Genomic DNA, 18,934 nt, shown 5'->3' on the forward strand with positions numbered 1-18,934 from the left:
CAGAAATATCTTCTGTTTGCTGACTCAAATATTATACAGTTGTGTGACTGAACTAGACATGATGTAAAGAGCTGAACTTTCTGTCAGTGTGATCACACCTAGTTAAAGGCAGACATTGTTCAGCTGCATTAATAGGAGCATCGTGAGGTTTCACACATCGAACATTAAAGATAGAACACAACAGGCCAAAGCACATCTGCCAGATTCACCTCATGATGGATGATCTGCGTGCTGCTGAGACCTGTGTGTGTGTGTGTGTGTGTGTGTGTGTGTGAATGTGTTAAATGTAGCAGCACATCTGCTTGGGTTAATAATAACTCGTCAGAGAACATGTGAACAGCAGGATTACAGCTTCACTATCAGCAAACTGGAGTTATACTCATGTTTCTGGTGAGATCAGGCTGGTATGTGCATAAGTATTTCAGTTTATTTCAGTTTAGAGTTCAGTCGTACTAAAATGTACACTTTTTTAATTATTTTTTAGGGGTTTTCACCTTTATTGATAGGACAGTGGATATATAAAGACAGGAAAGTGTGGGGAGCAGAGATAGGGGAAGGATCAGCAAAGGACCTCGAGACGGGAATCGAACTCGGGTCGCTGCGAGCACCTCGGTGCTATGTGTCGACGCACTAACCACTAGACTATTGGCGCCGACTAAAATGTACACTTTTAAAAAAGGAGGCGTGGCATCAAACCCCACCCCTAAACCCAAAGGTCATTGGGGGATGAGCAAATCGTACTAAATTGTACAAATTAGATCGTGCGAATTCATACGAATTAGCCATTAAAGCAAAAAGTTACGAGTTACGAGTTGCCGTGAGATTGTGTTGCACATACTGCACAGACGACTGAAGATCCTCATCTTTCCCTCTGTACACACAGCTCTTAATCAATGCTCAGTCACGCACAGCAGATGTGTCATTCACAGTAAACTGAAGCCGTTATTAATGTTGAATACTGCTTCAGTGTGATAGTAACAGAATCAAATGTCCACTTGTTGTTGAACTTATTGTTCAATTCTTTAAACCATATCAACTGTCTGCTGTTATTGTCAACTGTTACAGTTAAATGCATTTTCCTCATCTCATTACAGTTTAATTTCGCTGTATTGCCAGAAATGTTCATGCAGCTTCATATGTTTTACAAAATCATTATTTGTGTTCAGTGTGTAGAGTTTGTAGTTGCTGCACTGCCAAAATCCTTCTGCATAATTCACTTTTTTTCTTAAACTCTGCAGAAACGGCAAACCTGTTCCCACGTTCGGTCGGGCCGTGATTACCGAACTAATCTGTCTCTATGGTGTCAGGTCTGTGATTTCTCCACTCTGTGCGTTTCATCAAGGCTGCATCTTTTTCTGCACGCTGTTCTCTCAGCTCCAACACTGAGAACATATTCGGTCAGCGCCGGCCACACATATAAGGATGGAGTGTGTAGGAAGTGCTATATAAGATTATCTAAATCTGGTTTTGTGCCTCAAATACCAAACTCCCACATGCAAATAGGTTGCATAAGCCTCTGTGTGGAGATTTCTGTTAAAGCCAGCGTGAACAGGAGATGTTTCTGAGCTTTATGAGGACGAGTCAACTCTGCAGGTGGTGTTAGAGCTAATGTGATGATGCTGAGACCTCCTCAATCAGTCTGCTCTGTAGATTACTGTCAGGATTACATGACGGATCAGTAGCAGCAGATTGGGCTACGTAGGTGCATTGTGCTTCAACACCTATCACAGGCATATATATATACTGCAGAAAGGGATGAATGCTTTACACAGCCCACCCTGGCCCATGTGATGTGTGCTTGTGCATATGTGTGTGTGTGTGTGTGTCAGGGGGCCTTCCCTAACTTACGTGGCCCCACACACCTTGCGTAGTCCACGTATACGGTGAAACGGTACTGATCTCCACTGTTGGGATGTTGTAAGCTCAGTGTGTTAGTCAGGTGTTCCTCAAACATCTCCTGTGTGTACACCACTGTCCTCCTCATCTCCTTCACCTCCTGTAGTGTTCTGATGGGATTTCTGACTGTTGTAGCTGTGAAATAACTCTAATCAGTCTAAACTCAGAACCCCTTAGAATGCTCATCAGCCAATCAGAACTGTGCTCTCTGCAGTCCTGTAGTATAAAAATAGTGCATTTGCAGAAGAGCATTCCTGTTTTCCAGTATACGTGAAGCGTCTGTCATGCTATCTTTGATGGCTTCATTTAATATTGATGAACTGTTGCACCTGTACTATTAACACGAGCGCTGCGGCATCTGGAGGATTCACACAATCATGAGGCGGCGGCGCAGACGGCCTGCTGGGGTTTGAGCCAGTGTAAATGTTGGCATTTCAGATGGGAGTCGTGACCCGGCATGACGCAGACACCAGCTCCATCGATCCACCGTCTGCTGCCCGAGCCAGCAATTAGACGAAACTCTCAGAGAAACACACGTATGGCCAGAAAAGAGCAAGAGCCGTGTTGTCTGACTTATTGTTAGACTTTTCAAACCATAACAGAGTTGACGGTATATCTGAGTCGACGCTATAGGAGTTGGCAGTGGTAGAACAAAGTTGACGATGTTGAAACTGAGTTGACGATGATAAAACAAGAGTTGAGAATAGTAAAACAGGGTTGACGACGGTAAAAAAAGAGTTTACGACAATATAACAGAAATGACGATGGTAAAACAGGGTTAACAATAGTACATTTGAGTTGAGCAGGGTGTAACAGAGTTGACAACAGTAAAACAGTTGGCAATATAACAGGGTTGACGATGGTAAAACAGAGTTGACGAGGGAACAGCAGAGTTGACGAGGGTACAACAAAATTGACAAGGATACAACAGAGTTGACGAGGGTATAGCAAAGTTGACGAGGGTACAGCAGATTTAACGAGGGTATAACAGAGTTGACAAGTATACAACAAAATTGACGAGGGTACAGCAGGGTTGACGAGGGTTTAACAAAATTGACGAGAGTACAGCAGAGTTGACGAGGGTTTAACAAAATTGACGAGGCTACAGCAGAGTTGATGAGGGTTTAACAAAATTGACGAGGCTACAGCAGAGTTGATGAGGGTTTAACAAAATTGACGAGGGTACAGCAGGGTTGACGAGGGTTTAACAAAATTGACGAGAGTACAGCAGAGTCGATGAGGGTTTAACAAAATTGACGAGGGTACAGCAGAGTTAATGAGGGTTTAACAAAATTGACGGGGGTACAGCAGAGTTGACGAGGGTTTAACAGAGTTGACGAGGGTACAGCAGAGTTGACGAGGGTTTAACAGAGTTGACGAGGGTACAGCAGAGTTGACGAGGTTACAGCAGAGTTGACGAGGGTTTAACAAAATTGACGAGGGTACAGCAGAGTTGACGAGGGTACAGCAGAGTTGACGAGGGTTCAACAAAATTGACGAGGGTACAGCAGAGTTGACGAGGGTTTAACAGAGTTGACAAGGGTACAGCAGAGTTGACGAGGGTTTAACAAAATTGACGAGGGTACAGCAGAGTTGACGAGGGTTTAACAGAGTTGACGAGGGTACAGCAGAGTTGACGAGGGTTTAACAAAATTGACGAGGGTACAGCAGAGTTAATGAGGGTTTAACAAATTTGACGAGGGTACAGCAGAGTTGATGAGGGTACAGCAGAATTGACGAGGGTTCAACAAAATTGACGAGGGTACAGCAGAGTTGACGAGGGTTCAACAAAATTGACGAGGGTACAGCAGAGTTGACGAGGGTACAGCAGAGTTGATGAGGGTACAGCAGAGTTGACGAGGGTTCAACAAAATTGACGAGGGTACAGCAGAGTTGACGAGGGTTCAGCAGAGTTGACGAGGGTTTAAAAAAATTGACGAGGGTACAGCAGAGTTGATGAGGGTACAGCAGAATTGACGAGGGTTCAACAAAATTGACGAGGGTACAGCAGAGTTGACGAGGGTTCAACAAAATTGACGAGGGTACAGCAGAGTTGACGAGGGTACAGCAGAGTTGATGAGGGTACAGCAGAGTTGACGAGGGTTCAACAAAATTGACGAGGGTACAGCAGAGTTGACGAGGGTACAGCAGAGTTGACGAGGGTACAGCAGAGTTGACGAGGTTACAGCAGAGTTGACGAGGGTTTAAAAAAATTGACGAGGGTACAGCAGAGTTGATGAGGGTACAGCAGAATTGACGAGGGTTCAACAAAATTGATGAGGGTACAGCAGAGTTGACGAGGGTACAGCAGAGTTGACGAGGGTACAGCAGAGTTGACGAGGGTACAGCAGAGTTGACGAGGGTATCAATCTTAGTTGATATTGGTACAACAGAGTTGGTTGTGTAACCTCAGAGCTCCACACATGTCTTAAACAGTTTTATGTATTTTCATCATTTTATTGTTGTTCTAAAGTGAAGAGAGATTGTCTGAACTCTCGCAGGAACAGGGTCGACACATCATTAATCAGGTATTGGTGTAGGTTTATCAGGACTCTTTAAGTTATCATGTTTCAGGAAGAGCCAGTAATTGGGATTTTTGGAGAAGAGTAAAGGGTGCGAGGGCTGGAGAACAGCAGTGATTTGTGAGAGCTCCAGCTCTCCATCATGGCCCGGTGTTCCTCCGCAGTCGTTATTGATCTGCGGTGTGGAGCTCCAGCTCTGCTGAACCGCCGCCGGTTGGCCTTCAGTGCAGCTCCTCTGCGGGACCCCTGAGGGCTCCGGGCTCATGTCCCATTAAAGCATGCGTTCTCCAGGGCTCCACACAGCCGTCCTCCCACACACACACACACACACACACACACTCCTGCATTGTTCCGCTCCTCCGGGATCAGCCCACGCAGCCCTGCGTTTATCTTCTCCAGCACAAAGCAGCAGATCGCGGTGTGTGTCGGTGTTTCTGTCCTCCTCTGCCACTCTCTGTTCTTCACACACACTGTCAGACGTGTGTGTGTGTGTTCTACAGTGTGTGTGCGTCTGTGTGTGTGTGTGATTATTAATTCACTGTGTTTGAGGAGCAGGCTGTGATCCTGCATGCAGGGTGAAGTGTGACACGTTTACAGGATAAATGCATTGAACTCTTACAGCTGAAGTCAACATTATTCACCCTCCTGTCATTCTTTTATTCCGTTTCAAACATTTCCAGAGTGGAGTTCAACTGAGGTAGAAACTTTCACAGTATTTCCTATAATATTCAACAGCAGAGTTGAGGATGGTATAATGAAGTTGACAGCGACAAAACTGAGTTAATGGCAGCAAAACAGTTAATGACGATATAACAGTTAACATTATAACAGAGTTGACGACAGCACATCAGAAATGGTGCCATTATAACAGTTCACACCATTATAAAGGAGTTGACGACAATATAGCAAAGTTGATGGTGGTGTAATGGAGTTGGCGACGACAAAATAGAGTTGATGATGGTACAACAGAGTTGACAACAAAACGTTGTTGAAGACGATACAACGAAGTTGATGACATTATAAAGGAGGTGATGGGGGTATAACAGAGTTGACGGCGACAAAACGCAGTTGACAAGGGTACAACAGAGTTGATGACATTATAATGGAGTTTATGATGGTATAACAGAGTTGACAGCATTATAACGGAGTTGACTGCGGCATAACAGAGTTTTGTAAATTTCACAGTATTTCCTATAATATTCTTTCCTCAGAAGAAAGTCTTGTTTTAGTTTGGCTGGAATATAAGCAGGTTTTACTTAAAAAAAAAAAAAAAAAAACTATTGTAAGCTCAATATTATTGGCCCCTTCAGCAATATTAGTGTTGGATTGTCTCCAGAACAAACCACTGTTATACAATGACTTGCCTAATTACCCTAACTTTACCCTAATTACCCTAGTGAAGCCTTTACATGTCACTGTAAGCTGAACACTAGTGTCTTGAAGAATATCCAGTCTAATATTATTTACTGTCATCATGGAGAAGAGGAACACATCAGCTATTAGAGATGAGTTATTAACACTGTTATGAGCAGAGATGAAAGAATCTCTCCCTTCAGCAACACTTTAAATTTAGTTTAAAATAATGGCTTTTTCTCCAGGTCAAAACATGTATAAGGAATGAAATCTGTGAACGTGTCTGTATTTTTACAGCACATTAATAAATGAAGTGCTGCAGAATTTCCCTCTAACTCATCATTTTAGACAGTCTTATTCAGGAAATCCTGTAGGGTGTGATGTACAGGTGTATTTGAGCTGTGTGACGCTATAACTCCACTTTAAACATGTTTCAGTCTTCTACAGCTGAGCGATGAGAATAAACCCTGAGTGCTGCAGAAATGGACACTCAGCCGTTCTCCCGTGTCCACATTTGAGGATGTTGTGCATCACCGCTGTCTCCTCCTCTTCTTCTTCTGCAGATCTCGCTGGGTTATTTGAGTTACTGTCATCCTTTTCTGACCCCAGCTTCAACACGGCAGTTTTACCCATAGCATGGACACCTCTGAGAACTTTCAGACAGAGTTGTGTGTGAAAACGGCACTCGATCAGCACTTTCTGAAACACTCTGACACTTTCAGAGACACTTACATCTCCATTCTGACTTCTGGACCACGTTTACAAACCTAAACACACTCACATATGCCACTAATGCAGGGGGTTGAACTCTTTTAGGAGGCTGAATGCTGGATTCTGATTGGCTGATGAGCACTTTAAGGTGTGCTCTTACATTTCTTAGCTACAATCAGCAGCTCCAGATGAAGACACTTCTGCAAACTGCTGAATATGGAGGAGCGTTTACACCTCTGTGTGTGTGTGTGTGTGTGTGTGTGTGTGTGTGTGTGTGTGTGTGTGTGTGTGTGTGTGTGTGTGTGTGTGTGTGTGTGTGTGTAGAGGCTCCTCATTACCCATGAGGCTGTGCTGCCCGTCAGTCTCATCTGAGCTCTGATATCCAGCATTATGATGCCGCTAACCTCAGTGACCCCTGCTGAAACTCTGCAGTACGGGTTCATTTCTTATCTTATATCATATATATTTATATCATACGACTCAATCGAGAACTGCGGCTACAGTTCAGGCATTTTCCATTCATTTTTCCTCAACTGGAATGAGACTGAAACAGATGTGTGATTCACACTAAACTCAATCAACTATTATATAAATCACTCAGTGTGTTAATGTGATGGGGAGCGTGTGATGCTGTTACTTACTGTTGTTTAACTTGTCACACTTTTTAAACCATTACAGAGTTGACTATGGCTGAGGCGACGATGGCGGAGTCGACGTTGGCAGAGTCCATAATGGCGGAGTGGGCGATGGCGGAGTTGACGATGGCGAAGTTGACTGTGGCAGAGTTGACAGTGACAGATATGAGAACAAAGTTGAAGGTAACAGAGTTGACTGTGGCAGAAATCCTGGTGGCGGAGTTGAGAGTGGTGGAGTTTACATGGTGGAGTTGAAAGTGGCAGATATGATAACAGAGTTGATGGTGGTGGAGTTGAAGGTAACAGAGTTGACAAGAACAGAGGAGAACAGAGTTTACTGTGGCAGAGTTGACGATGGCGGAGTTTACTGTGGCGGAGTTGATGAAGGTGGAGTTTACTGTGGCGGAGTTGACGATGGCGGAGTTGACGATGGCGGAGTTGACGATGGCGGAGTTGACGATGGTGGAGTTGATGAAGGTGGAGTTGACGATGGTGGAGTTGACGATGGTGGAGTTGAAGATGGTGGAGTTGACGATGGCGGAGTTGACGATGGCGGAGTTGACGATGGCGGAGTTGACGATGGCGGAGTTGACGAAGGTGGAGTTGACGTAGGTGGAGTTGACGATGGTGGAGTTGACGATGGTGGAGTTGACGATGGCGGAGTTGACGATGGCGGAGTTGACGAAGGTGGAGTTGACGAAGGTGGAGTTGACGAAGGTGGAGTTGACGAAGGTGGAGTTGACGAAGGTGGAGTTGACGAAGGTGGAGTTGACGATGGTGGAGTTGACGATGGTGGAGTTGACGATGGCGGAGTTGACGAAGGTGGAGTTGATGTAGGCGGAGTTGACGATGGCGGAGTTGACGATGGCGGAGTTGACGATGGCGGAGTTGACGATGGCGGAGTTGACGATGGCGGAGTTGACGAAGGTGGAGTTTACTGTGGCGGAGTTGACGAAGGTGGAGTTTACTGTGGCGGAGTTGACGATGGTGGAGTTTACTGTGGCGGAGTTGACGAAGGTGGAGTTTACTGTGGCGGAGTTGACGAAGGTGGAGTTTACTGTGGCGGAGTTGACGAAGGTGGAGTTTACTGTGGCGGAGTTGACGAAGGTGGAGTTGACGATGGCGAAGTTGACGAAGGTGGAGTTGATGTAGGTGGAGTTGACGATGGTGGAGTTGACGATGGTGGAGTTGACGATGGCGAAGTTGACGATGGCGGAGTTGACTGTGGCGAAGTTGACGAAGGTGGAGTTTACTGTGGCGGAGTTGACGAAGGTGGAGTTTACTGTGGCGGAGTTGACGAAGGTGGAGTTTACTGTGGCGGAGTTGACGAAGGTGGAGTTTACTGTGGCGGAGTTGACGATGGTGGAGTTTACTGTGGCGGAGTTGACGAAGGTGGAGTTGACGATGGCGAAGTTGACGAAGGTGGAGTTTACTGTGGCGGAGTTGACGAAGGTGGAGTTTACTGTGGCGGAGTTGATGAAGGCGGAGATGATAGAGTTGACAATGGCAGAGTTTACTTTGGCAGGATTGACGGTGATGGAAATGATAATGTTGATGTTGATGGTGGTGGAGTAGACGAGAACAGAGTTGATTGGTGGAGTTTACTGTGGTGGAGTCAATGATGGTGGAGTTGACTGTAACTTGAAGTCTGATGCTAACAGAGTTGACGTTGGCAGAGTTGACGGTGGTGGAGTTGATGGAGTGGAATTCATGGCGGACTTGACGATGGAGTTGACTGAAACGGAGTTGACGGAAACTTGATGTTTGATGCTCTTTGGTAACAGTTGACTGGCAGAGTTTACTGTGGCAGAGTTGATGATGGCCGAGTTGACGGTGCCAGAGTTGACAATGGCAGTTGACGGTAAGGAAGTTGACAGTGATGAGGTTCACAAAGGCAGAGTTGGCGTTGGCGGAGTTGGCGTTGGCGGAGTTGATGTTAACCGAGTTGATGGTAACAGAGTTGATGTTAACAGAGTTGACAAAAACAGGTGACGATATATCAGTTTATAGTGGCTGATTTGACGATAGCGGAGCGGAAGTCTTTGAGTTTCTGTTTTCAAGACAAAATGTCCATAAATACACACAAACATCATTTTTGAGTTCAGTTGATTTGTGTTTTGAAATGAAGACAATAATCTATCCACATTAGTAGAATCATCCGTCTGTTTATTTGATTTTAGATACATTTAAAAAATGATAATTCATTTCTATCAGCTTTTCTGTTTAATTCCCCTCCCCGTTGCTTTAATATGAATATTTGATGAATATTTACATGTATATTTTGGTTGAGGTGGAGCTGGTGCAACATCAAACGCCCGAGCGGCGGCGGCCTGTTGGTGTCCATGTTTGTGTTTTTCCTCTTTAGGATCTGCTCATGAAAGCAGGAGGCTGTTCTTCAAAGAGCAGAGCAGGATGAAAAGAGCAGATGAAAGGAGGGATGGAGGTCTTGGTTTAGCAGAGAATGGCGGAGCGATGTGTAAATTGATTTGTGGTCTCATCGCTGACTCTCGGGAATCGCAGCAGGTAATTGACCATCAGTGAAGAGCTGAGTGTATTTATAGACGACTCTACTGTGCTCAGTGCTGGATATATGGGTAGATTCACAGCCGGACGAGTGTCAGCGCACTACAATATAACAATAATATTACACTTCACTTTATATAGCGCCTTTAATAGAGGCATCTCGAAGCACTTTACAAACATATGAAGACTGCAGAAGTACAAGATACATGCAGCAGACTAGACAAAACAATGCAGTTATAATTAAGTAAAGAAATGATGAATGAAAAGAGAAGACATAACGGCATCAGATAATCAGTTTTGTGTGCATGTTCTAGTTTAAGTCCTGATTTAAATATTCCCTGATATTTCTCAGCAATATTCCAGCTTTACTTCTGTCTCACTGAAGATTGTCCCGTTTTCTCTCTGTCTGTCTTTTGTCTTGTGTTGTACATGCTCTGCTGTCGCCTGTGTGAAACGCTTCAGTCAACACCTGTAGCCTAAAGTAAATGTTGATCTTCTGACTGACTGTAACTCTTGTGTTCAATAATTCTCTGTAGCGTGTGTGACCTCCAGTCTGAACAGTTGTGCACGGGTTTATTAAATGCAGTCAAGAACAATAACAGTTTAATGTAAGTACTAGTTCTCACTATTAACTAGTAGCTTATTGCCCGTTTATTACTAAGATATTGGCTATTTATTAGCACTTATAAAGCGTATATTCCGCATCGCATATCTCTAATCCTACCAGTAAACCCAACTCTACTGCCCTGATAACTATTGATAAGCAGCAAATTAAGAGTTTATTGAGATAAAATTCACAGTTAATGGTCCATTAGTGAGAAATATACCATATAATAAAGCATCTCCTATTTTTCATGATTATTTATTATATTCAGTCCTAAATTATTTGCGTTTAGTGTTTAAAATCAAGTCATTTTTCTGCCATGATCTGTCAGATACAGACTGATTCCAGTAATGGAGAACAGTGTTGGGGAAGGTGATGCATCAGGATCTTGTGCTACTTTAAAAAAAGGAAACTGAATCTGTTGCTCAGTTAGTTTATAAGGAGATTAGTGCGTTACTTTACTTTTGTGTTATTTTTTCCATCTGAGCTGAGCATGCATGCCTGCATTAACACAAGGAAACCTTTACTTTTGACAACTGTGACCCACTTTTACAGCAAAAGAGAAATGCGAAGAGAATAAAGAGACTGTAAGTCAGTTTTGTGCATCATATTTAAGCAGAGCTACAGTAAGACTCATTTTGCATGTTCATGTAAAGGGCCAAGGGTGTCCCGATTCTCTTCCTCTTAAAGGTGTAGGGCTTGGGGGAAGCGCTAGATAGGCCTCAGATCTGAGATTTTCCAGCATCACACTTTCCCAAAATATCTGCATATCTGCACACGCCAGTCAGGAGATGCACAAACTAGTTTGTTTGTTTTTTTGCCATTATTATAAATTTGACAACAAACAGCACATGTTTTAATACATTCATAACGGCGTTCATGCTTTATTGTCATGCTTAAAAAACAAAATTGCTAAATTTGTCTATATAGAACTCATCTTGATAACTGGTCTCTGGCTAATTTAGTTCTTCAAACAAGTTCATGAATCAGATTAAAATGTCTGGATGGACTGATCTGAGATCTGTGTGTGTTCACTGCAAAAAAATGCTTCTTTGATTTTTGTCTTGTTTTTTTTTATTTTATTTTTTTTAAGATATTTTTCTAAATATATCAAGAAGCATTTTCTAGGTAAGCAAAACATATTGTCTTGTTTTAAGAAATAATATGCCAACATTAAGTGAGTTTTCCTTGAAACAAGCTAAATAATCTGCCAGTGGGAAAATCAAAATAATCTCGTTTTTCTCTTTGACATAAGATTATTTTGCTTCCCTCATTGGCAGAATATTCTGCTTGCTTTAAAACTCTTCTGGTGAAGAGCAGGGGTGTAACCCGGGTGTCCTGGCCAAACTCCCTCCATTAGCCCTTACCCATCATGGCCTCCCAATCATCCCCATCCACTGAACATCACAGCACATATACAGCAAAAGAGAAATGTGCAGAGAATGAAGAGACACTGAATCAGTTTAGGGCAACATGTCCATCTTTAAGCAGAGCTACAAATAAAAGACTGAAGTGGCGGACGCTGAGCGTGCATGCTAGCAATAACACTTAAATCCTCTGTTTATCTCAGTTGTGATGCTCTTTCTATCTTTCTACGCCGACACAGGAGAAGCAATATCAGTCAGTAATGGAGAAATGAAGCAACTAGCAATCTCTCCTGTTAAAGTAACTCAACACTGATATGGAAATAACCGAATCAATGATGCAAACTTCTGATTATACTGGCGGTGGTTAGCGTGCTGAATCCACTGACCCACGATGCCACACGCAACTATTTCAGTCACAGCGCTTCCGCATGAACACCCGTCCGCTCCTCCTTCTCCATCTCACACACACACACACACCTCTCTGAGTTGTGTGTGTGCATCAAACCGTGCGCTCTGTATCCTCCTCCACGCATTTCTCCACTCCATCCACCCACCATCCATCCGCTTTTGACTCGGCCCAGGAGGATTATGCCATTCTTCACAGGACGAGATGTGTGTGAGTGGGCCGCAGAGTCATCCGGCAGCCCCTAATGACACACACACACACACACACACACACACACACACACACACACACACACGTCCAAAACCAATCTCACCCTCCAAGAGGAACAGCGCTCGCACGTTTCCACGCATGCCGATGTGCGGTCGATGGCGCTCGGAGACTGCCAGACTCGGTGTGATTGATCTGATGGATGCTCCAGCTGAAACTGTCCCTGCAGTGCCGCATGCGCTCGTCTCTGTAATCTCATTAGCGCTGTGAATGCTGCTTTAGAAAGGTGCCAGGGAAGAGGAGGGCGGCGTGCAGGAGGACTATTGGATTAGCGTAATCTGGACGTAGCGTGATTGGAGGGCATTGCTGCATCTCTCGTGCTGCGGATGCAGATAACAGCAGCTATTCAAGAGCTTCACATTCATCAGCGCTCTGAACTGACCCGCTTTACACACACACACACACACACACACACGGCTGAACATACACACATCGCATCAATGTTAAGGAAATGCGCATGAATTATGTCTATTTTAGTGCCGAGCACAGATTAATCACATCCACAATACGTCTGTTTTGACATGTTTATCAGAGAAAGCTCACGTTTAATTGAAACAGATGCTCATACATGGACTGTTTTTCAACTTTGTAATGAGCCCTGCAGTGTAAATGTCAATAAAGTCTCAAATAAACCTGTACAGAGAGTTCCATCAGTCCATGTGGAGTTTTTTTGATCTTTATTAATGATTGAATTGGCTTGAATGATGGTAATGTTGGCAGTCTTGTGTCTGGAATGAATGATAAACACTCTTTGAGCACTGTATGCGACATCAGCTGTTTTCATTTACCTATTATATGCGTTTCACATCATGAAATTAGCATAAATACATGTTGAGTGTGCGCTGGAATGTGGACGGGACGCTGACAATGGAGTGCGGATCCAAATGCAGGTTTATTGAGTCGTCAGGCAAGCAACGGTCAACCTTGGGCCAAACAGATGTATACGGGAAACCCAGAGACGTGGTCAAAACACAGGCGAACAGGCAGGAAGCAGGCAACATAAACAAGCAAACAAGGCGAGGGTCAAAAACACAGCAAGACGAAAAATGCATCGCTCACAAAACTTTTCAACAAGACTCAGCACCCTGCTGAAAAATCCAGCTTAAACCAGCCTAGGCTAGTTGGCTGGTTTTAGCTGGTCGACCAGGCTGGTTTTAGAGGGGTTTTGGCCATTTCCAGGCTGTTTTCCAGCCATTTCCAGCCTGGTCTTAGCTGGTCAGGCTGGAAAACTACCAGCCAAATCCAGCTAAAACCAGCTTGACCAGCCTGGTTTAAGCTGGATATAGCTGGTTTTGGCTGGACTCCCAGCTTGGATAGACCAGGCTGGAAATGGCTGGAAACCAGCCTGGAAGAGGCCAAAACCCCTCTAAAACCAGCCTGGTCGACCAGCTAAAACCAGCCAACCAGCCTAGGCTGGTTTAAGCTGGATTTTTCAGCAGGGCAACAATGTGTCTTTATAGACCGTGTAATCAGTCTTTGAGCAGCTCCTGCTGTGAGTGTAATCAATCATGATCTGGAACAGGTGTGTGCGTGTGAATGCCTGACTGGATCTGTAGTCCCCGACACAGCAGATTTGTAGTTCTTTAGCAGTCTGTGTTTTTACCAGCTCTGTAAGGATTAGATCACTGGTGATTGTGACAGAGCCCCACCTCAAAGAGCGGCTTCCAGATGCTCCAAATACAAACCAGGAGGGAGCTGGAGCGGAGGCGGAACAGGGGTAGGCACAGGGGGCCAGGACCATGCAGCGGGGGGATACCTGGAGTTTGGAGCTGTGGAGGGCTTGGAGCGTGGAACTCAGAGGGCCTTGAGTGTGGAGCTGAAGTCGCTCTGGTTTGATTGGCGGTGACCATATTGTGAGCTGGAGGGCCGGTTGTGGCCACTTTGTGAGCTGGTGGACTGGAGGTGGCCCTCATATGCTGGGGTGGAATGGTGGCGGCCGTTTTGTGACAGCAGGAACTTGGCATATACCAACGAGGGGCGTCGTAGTAGTGTCCTCTGCAAGCCCCGCTGCCCGCCGGTCTTGCTGCATTTTTTCTGTCGAGTTAACTGGAACTTCAGTGTTCAGCTGCTGCCACACAAACCACAGTGTAGAGGAGCTGGAGGAACTCAGAGGAGCTGAGCTGGATCATTCTTCGTATCCGCCCGCAATACACAGTCTACAGAGGGGTTTGGGCTGTTCCCCCCAGCGGTGTTGACACGACCCTCAGATTATGAAGCTTGCGCTCTCTTGATAATCCCCTTTTCTGCATGAATGTAAGTGTGTGTGAAGTCAGCCGCTGATGACTCTACAGGTGTGTGTGTGTGTGTGTGTGTGTGTGTTGAGTTCTCTGTGCGCGCTAACAGCAGCTCTGCAGGACCTGTAAATGAGCTGCGCATCTCAGACAGTTTCTGTGAGGGAGGACAGCATGAGGAGATACGTGTGTGTGTGTGTGTGTGTGTGTGTGTGTGTGTGTGTGTGTGTGTGTGTGACTGCTCCTGTCAGCAGCATCTCTGCACTGATAACAGCAGCGCCGCTAGTCATTAATGTGGTCCCGGACGGCTCATTCTGTCCGTCTGCTGGTCATTAATGCACCACGGTGTCAGAAACCTCCAGCTGATGTGTGTGTGTGTGTGTGTGTGTGTGTGTAGAAACTCCTGAAACCAGAACATAACCAAAGTGTGATTGCTGGAGCCACATCTGCATTCATATTTAAGCATCAGCAGGAGGAAGAGGAACAGGAAGTGACCGCTAGTCGCTAGCATCGCCATTATTTCAGCTCAGACAGATGATTAGCGGCGGCTGTGAAGCAATGGCATCCAGCAGAACGTTAGCGCTGCTGTGACACTGCATCCTGGCGGAGGGATAAAAACAGAAACAGCTGAACAGTTCTGTGGAAGACATCCAGACCAACACCTTCACGCTAACCTTAGAGGCGCTACAGGAAGCAGAGCTGGAGATGAACAGGGGTCCGCGCGGGCTTAAAGACTCCTACATTGACTGAAGTGTTGTGTTGTGGGTCTTAATTTCCTACATCCCTGTACATCTATACACAGTCAAATCTCCATCCAATCTCCAGCAATCTTGAAAGAAGAGCTGTCTATATGAGCTCTGTTTACTGTCGACATCAGACTGACACCATCAGCTCAAGTGACCGTCAGCCTCTTTAAAGGACGCAGATGTCAGATCAATAAAACAACAAATGTATGTTTTCTCATATTGCATAATAGATGTATTTTACACAACTTGTTTTAGCCTAAATTGAGCTAGCAGTGGTGTAGTCCTAAAAAAATAAGTGGTGTTTCACTACCCACACAACCCAAATTTTAAAAGTAGGCACTTTTAATCCAGACAGAACTGTGGTATATATATATATATATATATATATATATATATATATATATATATATATATATATATATATATATATATATATATATATATATAAACACACACATCACAACAGTATCCATACAGCCTCTTTACCCTTTGTGTATTACTCCGTCCACATACAGCCGGCAACATCAGACACTACAGTTTGACAAATATCACTGCTGTTACACAACAAAATGTACTTTTGAGGCTTTTTTAGTGGAGAATGTAGTGGTTTAGGTGGCAACTATGCAGTTTATTTGCTAGAATAGTGCTTATTTTAAAATATTTACAATTTCTGAGAGACAGTTCGTCGGCGACAGTTGACGCTTTCTATCCGCAAGATGGCGACAGAACTGCATATAAGCCCATACGCTTAGAAGATATAACAGTCTGATTTCTAACTACAGCAGATCAAATCATTATTCAACACTTCCGTTTTTCATGGGAGTATCCCGTATTTCAGACCAGTCTCCCGCAAACATCCTGTTTTTATTTCATTCTGAAAAATCTCCCGTAAGTTCGCCCACCCCCCTCTTTGGTACAGTCTGTAAACTAAACACCCCCGGGTTGCCAACTTTGGTACAGTACCCGATCGAAGCGGCCGCCTAAAACTCGCTGCATCCTACTGTTCTCAACCTCACCCTGGCCCGAACACCCCCTCCCCGGGTTTTCAGAGACATGTTGGCAGGTTAGATGATGTCTCTCCTGAATGTTGTAGAGTTGTATTTATACCGATCCGCTCCATATCAGGAATGTGTGTTGTGTTGGCAGATTGAAATAAGCAAAGTTCGCACGTGTTTAGTGTTTCTCCTTATCGCAAACACAACAGCAGTCTGGTAACGTTAGTGGATTCATTGTTATTTTCGGGGTTAATTATTGTGAAATCCTGACTGCAACAGAGAAATACTGTAGACCAGGGGTCTCAAACTCAATTTACCTGGGGGCCGCAGGAGGCAAAGTCTGGGTGAGGCTGGGCCGCATAAGGGATTTCACAAATAAAAGTCCTCAAATGTCATTAACAGTTTTAATTATTTCTTCTGAACATGAAGTGTCCTGGACATTAATAGAACATTGAGTGAAGATTATGAACAGTTCTTCTGAACATGGCATCTTTTGCCTACTTCTTGCTGCCAGAGACTTGACAGCGCTTCTTCTCACAAATCTTATATATATATACATGTATAAATAAAACACCCCCACCCCACTCCAGTCACATCAGTCTGTACCAGTCTGTATCTACCTATAATATATATAAGATGCAGACTGTAGCTAGGTAGGTGGCAGGCTGCAGATAGGTAGCTAAGTGGCAGGCAGGGGCGGGAACAGCTTACCTTGGTTCTGGCCGGCGCGAGTTCCCTCCCGTCACTTCCCGCCCGTCACAGCGTCTAACAAAGGGGCGGGGTGCGTGGTGACGTCACCGGCATGCCCGCCCCTTTGTTTACACGGCGGGCGGGGAATGCCAGTGACCGCTGTGTACGGATAGAATCAGCGGAGCGGGGAGAGCTCTCTCTCCCCGCTCCGCTGATTCTGTCAGTGTACAGCGGTCGGCCCGGGCCACAAAACATTGCACTAAGGGCCGCAAATGGCCCGCGGGCCGCGAGTTTGAGACCCCTGCTGTAGACTGTAACACTGTTAGAAGATATCTCTGTAGATGGAGGGCATTTCATGTCACGTTCAGCCTTATAATCTTAAAGTGTGAGCAAAATCAGCAGTTTTATCATCACTGTAGACAGAGAGTCATTCAAACACCAGCTCTACAGTGACGTTGGTGAATTAGTGACGGCTTCTGCTGTTCTGACGACAGCTGCAGATGTGAATGAATGGTGGAAGAAAGTAGTTCCTAATAAAAAAAAGGGTTTTAGACTTTTTTTGTGTTTGATTTTCTTATTTATATACATGATTGTGATGTTGAACTGTTGTATAAACGCAATATCACACTCACAGCAGTGCGATATGGCTGTATATGAGCACTGGTGGGAAGCCAGTGGGACGCACGCCTCCCACCAGTGCTGATATACAGCCATATCTCACTGCTACGAGTGTGATATTGCTCACACACACACACACATACATATATATATATATATATATATATATATATATATATATATATATATATATATAGGTGGGCATAGATAAATTTAATCTCGCAAATAATCTAGATTAAAATGGCTGATTTGACTTCTGCCGAAGGCATTCAGAATATGTGTGCAACCCAAATAATCATTAAATAATTAAATTATTGTCCATAAGGCGGATAACTAGACTACAGATGTCCATGTAAGTGTAGTCAGTCGTGTCTCCAGTAAGTGACAGATTCAGAAGGGCTCTGTTTTGTCAGACGGCTCACCGGTCAGGTATACATCTGCTCTAAAATATCAAGATAAAAGTCTTGACAGTGTGTGTAGAACAGACCCAGCTCCCAACCCAACTCTGAGAATAGATTAACGGCCATATTTTTTTAAAATCGCTCGATAAGAGTCTCGCATTAACCCAACACTAATATATATATATATATATATATATATATATATATATATATATATATATATATATATATATATATACCTGTAACTATTGACTTTCACAGAAGGAAAAAACAAATGCTATTGAAATCACCGGTTACAGGTGTCCAGCTTTCTTCAGCATATCTTCTTTAGAGTTGAACAGAATAAACTCATACATCGGTCGGGAGAGTGTGTGGTGGCTGGAGGGAGAGGACGCTGGCGCAACCTAGCTTAAACTCATAATGCTGCATTAGACACTGTCCATCACAGCACACTTCTGGATAGGCTGGAAAACTGGGTTGGGCTGTCTGCCACGATCCTTAAATGATTCAGATCATACCTTGACAGGCCCATAGCCAGCCTGGTGAAAGGGCTGATTCTCTTTTCTCAAAAGGTGGACCTTTTTGCAATTATACACCTCAGTTTTAACTGAGATTTAAATACTGCATTTTAGTGTCATTTTAAGCAGTACTTTTTTTGCTGAATTAGTTAGTCGGATGTCATCATAACCACACTTTTTGATGCACTAAAAATATTTCCTAAAAATTTGCAATAAAGAAAAATTAAAACAAGACTAATTTTTTTAAATACAAATTTATTCATCATATAAACTTAGGAAAAAACAGCAATCTGTTAAAGTTTTAAACTGTAGCCTACTATCATTTATTAGACAAAAAACATACTGGCCAGAACATGCAACTGTGTCTTTTTTTCACCATTTCCACAAAAAATATTAATTAAAATATAATAATAATACAATAATAATGAATTCTACAGAATTTTTCTAGCCT

The 18,934-nt window shown here is 44.0% G+C and overlaps 1 long non-coding RNA gene across 1 annotated transcript in view; it reads right to left on the bottom strand.

The window, feature by feature from the left end:
• The window catches only part of LOC147842490 (uncharacterized), a 30,584-nt gene extending 14,961 nt beyond the window's left edge, over window positions 1-15,623 (bottom strand). Inside the window, exon 1 of the long non-coding RNA XR_015500030.1 lies at window positions 15,306-15,623. This is a non-coding gene — a long non-coding RNA (uncharacterized LOC147842490). The remainder of the gene's footprint in view (window positions 1-15,305) is intronic.
• Window positions 15,624-18,934: the final 3,311 nt, after the last annotated feature.

Source organism: Danio rerio, chromosome 9 (genome assembly GCF_052040795.2).
Source record: "Danio rerio strain M-AB ecotype USA chromosome 9, GRCz13ab, whole genome shotgun sequence".
Classification (NCBI taxonomy): domain Eukaryota; kingdom Metazoa; phylum Chordata; class Actinopteri; order Cypriniformes; family Danionidae; genus Danio; species Danio rerio.